Genomic DNA, 7,932 nt, shown 5'->3' on the forward strand with positions numbered 1-7,932 from the left:
CAAAGGACAGGGGATGGACAGAGCCTCGTGTGATACCTGCCCCCTTTCCTCTAGCCCTGACCCGACACTGAGCCGGTGCCGAAGCATGTTGCGTGCCTGTCTCAGTGTCTCCATGGGTAGTGAGGCAGCAGGCAAGGCTCGGAGGCAGGGAGAGGCTCCGTGTCACCTGCAGCAGCCGGGGCAGCTTCCCCGTAAGAGCCCTAGTGCCGGCTGCCCCTTCAGGCATTGGAATGGAACCCATGCGCCACCCAGCGGAGCTCCTGGGTAACAGAACCGAGCTCTTTCCACCTGCTTCTTGCCTCCGCGGGACTGAAATTAAACAAGAGTCTTCACCCTGAGGGGAGAAATACAAGTACTGCCGTGGTCTTCATGGCAGTGGAACGGCCTCCTCTCACTGCGGGAGAATCTGGTGGGTCCTGCCACGCTTGCCCGCTTATACCCTGACCTAATGCCTGTCATCGCTGTCCCTTTTCACCTCTAAACCTTGGTGCAAATGCCTCTTGACCTTACTTTACCTTGTTGTAACACTTTAACCCAGCCCCCCCTTGACATAACCTAGCCTTGGCATAAGCCCACCTTGGTACAACTACAACTTGACATGATGATGCAGGGACTCCCAGCATCCCAAGTGACGGACAGACATCCGAGTCTTGCGGCAGTGACGTGAGCTCCCTGAGTTGCCAAGGCCAGAACGAGGCAGCAACAGCTTCCTGCACTCTGTTCCCTGCCTACCTGGGTCCCCTGCATCAGGTGGCTTTGTGGAGCTGGCCCTGAGAGAGGGCCATTCTTTGCACATGTGATTTGACTTCCTCGTTTTCCGACTTTACAGTGGTGCAAAAGTGATGTCCATGCAGTGGAAACTGGAAAATGTTCTCTGCATTTAGAATTTGGATCTTTTCCAGCGTTCTGAGCACGTGGTCACCTCCTCTCTGGCAATGCTGGGCAGAGGCCGTGCAGCCCCCAGCCAGCCCCACAGTCACCAGGGCAACAACTGGTCCCTAGCAGCCTGGATGCAGTAAATTGCATGAGGTCCGCAATACTCGATCCCAGAACAGCCCGGTGCTAGGTGGTTTTGCCCACCTGTCCGCTAAGGTAAGTGTTGCGAGCATGTTACACCAGGCTCTGCTGAGCTGTGATACTGGGGGGGGGGGGTGAGATGAATGAGAGCGTTTTGAACGAGTTTTCAGTGTATGTTGGGTCCAGTGGGATGTAGCCCCTTGCAAGTCAGGGGAACATCTGTGTTCTTATCTTCCTAAAAGTGAGACTGCGTCTCTGGAACGTAATCCCTGGGTGCTCTCTGCTCTTGATGCTTTGCTTCTTCATTAGCAAGAGGAGAGAGAGGGAGTGAGCGAGGGTGAGCGAGAGCGAGAGCGAGAGCGAATCTCCCCTCTGCAGGCTCACTCCCCAAATGCCTGCTATAGCCACGGCCAGGCTGAAGCCAAGTGCTGGGAACCCAATCTGGGTCGTCCACATGGGTGACAGGGACTCAACGACTTGGGCGGAATCTGCTGCTTCCTGGGGGAAGGTATAATTGAGAGTGGAAGCCTGGACTTGAACTCGGGCACTGTGGTTACAGGAGTATTAACCGCTAAGCCTAACACCTGTTCCCAGTTTGGGTGTTTGCGGAAGCTGCATTATGTGGGCGTGATTGATTAAGTCACCTGTGAGCAACTCAACCCCAGCCCTCTCCCCTCCCTGGAGTTACTCCCTGGAGGCTGGGGTGGAAACTGAGGCCCTAATATCACAGTGGCACTCCCAGTGACCAACTTGATTCTGGCCAGCAGCCTCCCGGGCCCCATTCATTTCACTCACACACAAAAATCACTTCTGAGACCCCAAGAGTTTTAGGAGCTCTGTTTCTTTTCTTTTAAAGATTTATTTGAAAGACAGAGTTACAGAGAGAAGTAGAGACAGAGAGAGAGAGGTCTTCCATCCACTGGTTCACTCCCCAGATGGCCACAACGGCCGAAGCTGTGCTGATCCGAAGCCAGGAACTTCTTCTGGGTCTCCCATGTGGGTACAGGGGTCCAAGGACTTGGGCCATCTTCCACTGCTTTCCCAGGCCATAGCAGAAAACTGGATCGGAAGAGGAGCAGCCGGGACTAGAACCGGTGCCCATATGGGATGCCGGCACTTCAGGCCAGGGTTTTAACCCGCTGTGCCACAGCGCTGGCCCCGAGGAGCTCTGTTTCTTATTGTGTCACCACTCCGCAGTCTGCATGTGACAATCACGAGGAAGGAGGCGGTAAGAGCTGCTTCTGCTGCTGCCAGCGCCTCCCTGTGGACAGTAAAAGCCCCAGCTCAATCCTACTCAAAGGCCACAGTTGCCACTCCTGGGTCCCCAAGTCCGCCTGATGTTTTTGAAGGCATTATTCCAGTGGGTCCCAAATCCAGACACGTGGACCCTTGGGGATCTGGGGAACAGTTATGCATTTTGAATAGTCCTACTATGTGCTGGGCCCAGAAGCAGCGAGGAGGGGTGGTTGGCGGAGGCCTGAACCAAGGCCACCTCACAGCCCGCCAGCAAGGAAAGAGGAGGCGACTGCCACAGCAGCCCCCGCACCCTGGATGTGGCCTCTGACAGTCCCCATCCTGCCAGCAGTCCTGGGGCGGCACTCAGAGTGCGGTTGGCAGGACCAAGGTGGGGGCAGGGCACCCAGGGTCAGGGGAGGGGAAAGGCAATGACAGTACCCAAGGCCGAGCCCTTGAAGCCTCACAGTCTCCTAGGGAGACCACAATGCATGGGAGGGCAGCCCAGGGGCAGGTGCATAGGGGCCCCGGAGGCAGTGGTGACCTCCACAGGAAGGGCTGAAGCAGACATGCAGAAAAGCAACACGAGACCTTAAACACGGACCTTCATGTACCCGGGAAGGGGCACAGGCTGCCCACTGCAGCCATGGACACGGTCGCAGGGCCGAGTGTTCGAAGCAGCTGTGGATGGGGTATGCAGCTGGACACCGGGCAGGGGTCAGACCTGCAGTCAGAGGATGGGAGGCGGCTTTCCAAGGGATTTGGACTTCATCCTAACGGCAGCCAGGGGGAGATGCCTTGGATCCCCGGAGTCGCTGGGAGCTGCCCCTGGCCCAGGGCACCCAGGTCCTGCCCTGCCTAGTGATAAAAGGCCTGGGGAGGGCTTGGGAGGTGTGGGGAGAAGGTGAATTCTTGATCCATTCTGGAGGTAGGGTCCCTGGGATGGGTCTGAGAGCCAGGCCTGGGAGGGGCAGTGGAGGGTGGGAGAGCGCGTGCGTCCCGGAAAGTAGTGATCTTGGCTGCCTATGTTAGCGAGCTGAGCACAGTGGGGAGCAGACTCTGTCATCTTTCCTGCCAAGTCCTGGCAAAGAGGCAGCAGGTGCTTGTCCAACGACGTGCGTGCCTGGGCTCATATCTTCGCCAGCTCCTTGGCAGCAGGCCTGGCTGTGAGGTCCTTGTTCAGGGCAGGAGGAGGAGGCGGCAGTGCAGCAGGTGCACTGGTGCCCTCCCAGGTCACGACTGCAGGCTGAGGCACTCCCAGCTGCCAGGGAGAGCAGCTGGCACGGATGCCTTGCACCCCGCCCTGGGGACTCTTGGCTGATGTGGGACACCAAGGCTCTGCCCCGCTGCCCCAGGCAGGGCGAGTCTGAGGGTGGCCACAGCCTCAGCTACAAGCTGCATGTTCACTGCCAGCCAGTGTAGGCAGCCCATACACAAGTCATACACAAGTCAAGGTCAATCTTGGCTTGTGGAATTCCTGGGATGAGAAAGTCACGGACTCCCACGTTGAAGAAGGATGCACTCTGCTAAAATTAACTATGCTGTGACTGTGTTGCAGAAAGCCTGATCAGTTGCTTGCATGTGTTGTCAACTTCTGAGTTGCCTTGAGCTGCAGCTGGTTATGCATAAACATATCTGAGACACTGGAATAAACGAGCCTTGATCAGACTTTTGTCTTGGCTCCATTCTCTGCACCCTCGTCCCTCTTCTCATTCCCACTCCTTCCTTCAGGTTCCGTTCGACTGGTGCGGCTGGCCCGCACAAGCCAGCATCTCCTCTGCCCTGTCTTGCCTGTGTCAGCTGTCTCAGTGCATCTGCCAAGAGCCCTTCCGGTGAGCCTCCTGCACACACGCAGCTCAGTCTCAAGTCTGTTTCCAGAAGCTCCGTCTCAGGCAGCCAGTCGTGTCCGATGCCTTTGCCAGGAAAGCAAGGGTTTCCCAGACTCCCCTGGGGCAGGGATCTGCTTCCCTCTTAGGGGCCAGAAGGGAGCCCCAGTAGAAGCAGCCCAGCGCTGCCCTTGAGTCTCTGAGGATGGTGTTAGCCGGGAAGCCACAAATGGGTAGCGGGGCATTGTTGGAGTGCTTTAGAGACCCCCAAACCACACGCGGATCTCTAAACTTGGGGCTCACAGGGACACACATGCTCGGGACCATGTTCTGCATGCCTTGATAAACTGGCCATATTGTTTGTTTTATCTCCTATACTTTGAAACAGCTTCTCATTACCACTAAGGACTGGGATGAGGGAGAAAGCCTGGGTTTGGTTTCTGAAGACCTTGATGTAGGTCTCAGCTGTGCTGTGTTCTGGGTGTGAAATCTGGACAGTTTCTCTCCGGGGAGCGAGGATGGGAGGCCTCAGGCGTGTGTCTGGGAACAAGTCGGCAGGGCAGGAGCGAGGCAGCAGGAAAGGCCACACTGGGGCTGCCGCAGATAGGACAGGACGGGGCGGGGCTAGATGGGCTGGAACCCCCTGGAGGTTGCCGCCAAGGGCTCTGGGGCCAGCTGGTGGACTCGGATCAGTGGGACTCAGTGAAGCAAGTGGAAACCAGGAACTGGACCAGGGCCAGTGCAGAGCCATGCGGTCTGCCAGGAGACAGAGAAGCCAGGCGAGGATGCAGGAACTGGTGTATTTCTGCAGGTGAGTTAGCGAGAAAGAGGCGTCTGGGTGGGGCCTTGGCAGCCCAGGTATTCGGGCGTTATCTCTGATGTTCTTTCTCTGATAAAGCACGCACGTGGGAGATAGTGAACTCTGCACCCCACCCCGCACCTGTACACCTAGATAACATCCCCCCTTACCCGGCACCATGCTGCCCTGTTCCTGTCAATCAGTAAAAGTTCCTGGCAGTTCAGTCTCACCATGGAAACCTCACACCCTCTCCCCAGCCCTTGAGCCGGGGAGGAGGGAGATGGGCGCGTGCTGTGTGATGAGTCCGGCTTGGACGGAGGCGAGATGACTGATGGAGGCGTGGAGAGAAGGGAGCTTACTGTGCTCTGGCGCTCCTGGGAGGACCAGATCCACCCGTGTGAGACTCTGGGGCGCAGCTTGGGGCCCGAGCTCTGCAGGTTTGGAGAGAAGTCTATCCCGCAGAACAAGATCTTGCATATAAATAGTTTGGGCCAGGAAAACAGGAACCAGGTGCTCCCTCCCCACCATCTGGAGATGCGTTTTGGAGGACTCGGGAAAAGTCAAACCAGCTTTTGTAAAGGACGTGGATGCCATGTGTGAGTCCTCATCACCAGGTTTCAATGCACTGCTGTAACCGATCTAGGTAATGAGAGGTCTGTGCAGCTTGGGGGAACGTCTCATGTGTTTTCTGTTGAGCCTTGATTGGAATTCTTATCCAATGAATCAATCAAGACCATCTCTTTGAGGCCAGCATTGTGATGTAGTGGGTAAATCACCACCTGCTCACATCCATATGAGCTCCAGCTCAAGTCCTGGCTGCTCCATGTCCCATCCAGTTCTCTGCTATGGCCTGGGAAGGCAGTAGAAGATGGCCCAGGTACTTGGGTCCCTGCACCCACATGGGAGACCCGGATGGAACTCCAGGCTCCTGACTTTGGCTTGGCCTAATCATTGTGGCCACTTGGGGAGTAAGCCAACCAATGGAAGGTCAATCTCTCTCTCTCCCTCCCTCCCCACCCCCGCTTTCAAGTAAAATAAAATAACCTGAAAACCCACCCCTTCCCTGGGCCAGTCATGAGAACTTTCCCTTTTTACACCCTGTGAAAACCTCAGACAACCACGATTCAAAATGGGTCTCTCTTCAGGGACCCCTCTGTGCCTTGTTGGGAGAAGTTTTTCTTTTGTTGTTGCTGTAACCTCTCTGCTTTCTTTCTGCATCACACACTCATCCTTGTCCATGCTCCTCACTCTTGGACACAGACACGAACTCAGGGGAGAAGAACCGTGGGCTCCTGCAGCTATGGGCCCCATGTAGAGCTTCCGGTTTTCTTTCTTTTTTAAAAATTTTTTTAAAGAGGCAGGGAGGTCCTAGGTTTTTTTTTTTTTTTTTTTTTTTTTAGAAAGATTTTATCTCCTTGAGAGGCAGAGTTACAGAGAGAAAGGTCTTCCATCCATTGGTTCACTCCCCAAATGGCTGCAACAGCTGGAGCTGTGCTGATCCGAAGCAGGGAGCCAGGAGCCTCCTCCAGGTCTCCCACGAGGGTGCAGGGGCCCAAGCACTTGAGCTAGCTTCTACTGCTTTCCCAGGCCATCAGCAGGGAGCTGTATTGGAAGCAGAGCAGCCGGACACAAACCAGCACCCATACAGGATGCCAGTGCTGCAAGCGGAGAGCCTACTATGCCACAGTGCTGGCCCCATTTTTTAAAATTTTAAGGTATAACCCAATATACTATCTGACCACTGGATAATATTATTTTCATCTATATGAAAGGAAAATGACAGTGAAAGAGAGCGAGAGAGTTTTCTTTTTTTTTTTTTTTTGACAGGCAGAGTGGACAGAGAGAGAGAGAGAGAAAGGTCTTCCTTTGCCGGTGGTTCACCCTCCAATGGCCGCTGCGGCTAGCGTGCTGCAACTGGCGCATTGCACTGATCCGAAGCCAGGAGCCAGGTGCTTCTCCTGGTCTCCCATGGGGTGCAGGGCCCAAGCACCTGGGCCATCCTCCACTGCACTCCCGGGCCACAGCAGAGAGCTGGCCTGGAAGAGGGGCAACCGGGACAGAATCCGGCGCCCCAACCGGGACTAGAACCCGGTGTGCCGGCGCCGCAAGGTGGAGGATTAGCCTAGTGAGCCGCGGCGCCGGCGAGAGAGAGATTTTCTATCCACTGGTTTACCTCCCAAATGCCTGCAACAAGCCCAGCCAAAGCCAAAAGCCAGGAACTCCATCGGGGTCTCCCACATAGGTGGAAGGGGCCCAAGCCCTTGAGTCGTCACCTGCTGCCCCCCAGGATGCATTACCAGGAAGCTGGATCAGAAGCAGAGTAGCTGGGACTCCAAGCAGCACTCGGGTATGGGATGCTGGAGTCACAGGTGACAGCTTAACCCACCGCACTGCAACGCCCACCCCGCATCGTCCGGTTTTCACCCGGCAGTGTTCAGTTTTCTAATGGGAAGGTCGGGGACCAATTCTAGGGCAGGAGCGGGGGTGGGGGGATGGGGAGCACCCTGTCCGCGGGGATTTTCCAGTCCCAGTCCTGCTGCAGGTCCCAGAGGTTAGCGTGCATGGTTTTTCCAAGTTTAACATTGTATTGTTTCTTCCTATCTCTTAAAGATCAGAGCAGCATCACTGCTCTAGATGGAAGCGCACATCTAACCTGCCCCTGGATTGCTCAACGCGGGCCTCGGGGTGTGGCCCTTGGGATCCTGCATCGGGAGATGGGTGTGGGATGTCTTAGTCCAAGTCACTTCCAAAGCCAGCCCTGGGGCAGGAGTGGGGTGGAGGAGCGCGCGGGGCGGGGCGGGGCAGGCAGGCAGGATGTTGGGAGACCAGAGCAGAGGGGGCGGGGCCAGGGAAAGGTGAAACCCAGTATAGCCAGCGCCACGCCCCCTCTCGCCTTGGAGCTGTCTGCACTGGGTGGGGCCGGGAGGGGGCAGGCCTTGCAGCGCAGAGAAAGAAAGGCGAGTGGATGGGAAGCTGTGGGCCAGGCAAGGGGTCGGCGCGACTCCTACGGAGGCTGGTGCACCCGCAACGTCGCCTCCGCTTTCTGCCCTCGCTGAG

At 56.4% G+C, this 7,932-nt stretch overlaps 1 long non-coding RNA gene across 2 annotated transcripts; it reads right to left on the bottom strand.

Moving 5' to 3' along the window:
- Nucleotides 1–1,842: 1,842 nt before the first annotated feature.
- Nucleotides 1,843–5,875, bottom strand: LOC149128013 (uncharacterized). 2 transcript variants are annotated; one of them, XR_016229198.1, is made up of 2 exons: nt 5,046–5,875; nt 1,843–2,278 (listed from the first exon to the last, which is right to left on the bottom strand). It is a non-coding gene; the product is annotated as an uncharacterized LOC149128013 (long non-coding RNA). The 2 variants fall into 2 exon arrangements; XR_016229199.1 differs by lacking the exon at nt 1,843–2,278 and adding an exon at nt 4,287–4,881.
- Between the last annotated feature and the right edge of the window lie 2,057 nt (nt 5,876–7,932).

Source organism: Oryctolagus cuniculus, chromosome 2 (assembly GCF_051225735.1).
Source record: "Oryctolagus cuniculus isolate XC-2025 breed Fujian yellow rabbit chromosome 2, ASM5122573v1, whole genome shotgun sequence".
Lineage (NCBI taxonomy): Eukaryota > Metazoa > Chordata > Mammalia > Lagomorpha > Leporidae > Oryctolagus > Oryctolagus cuniculus.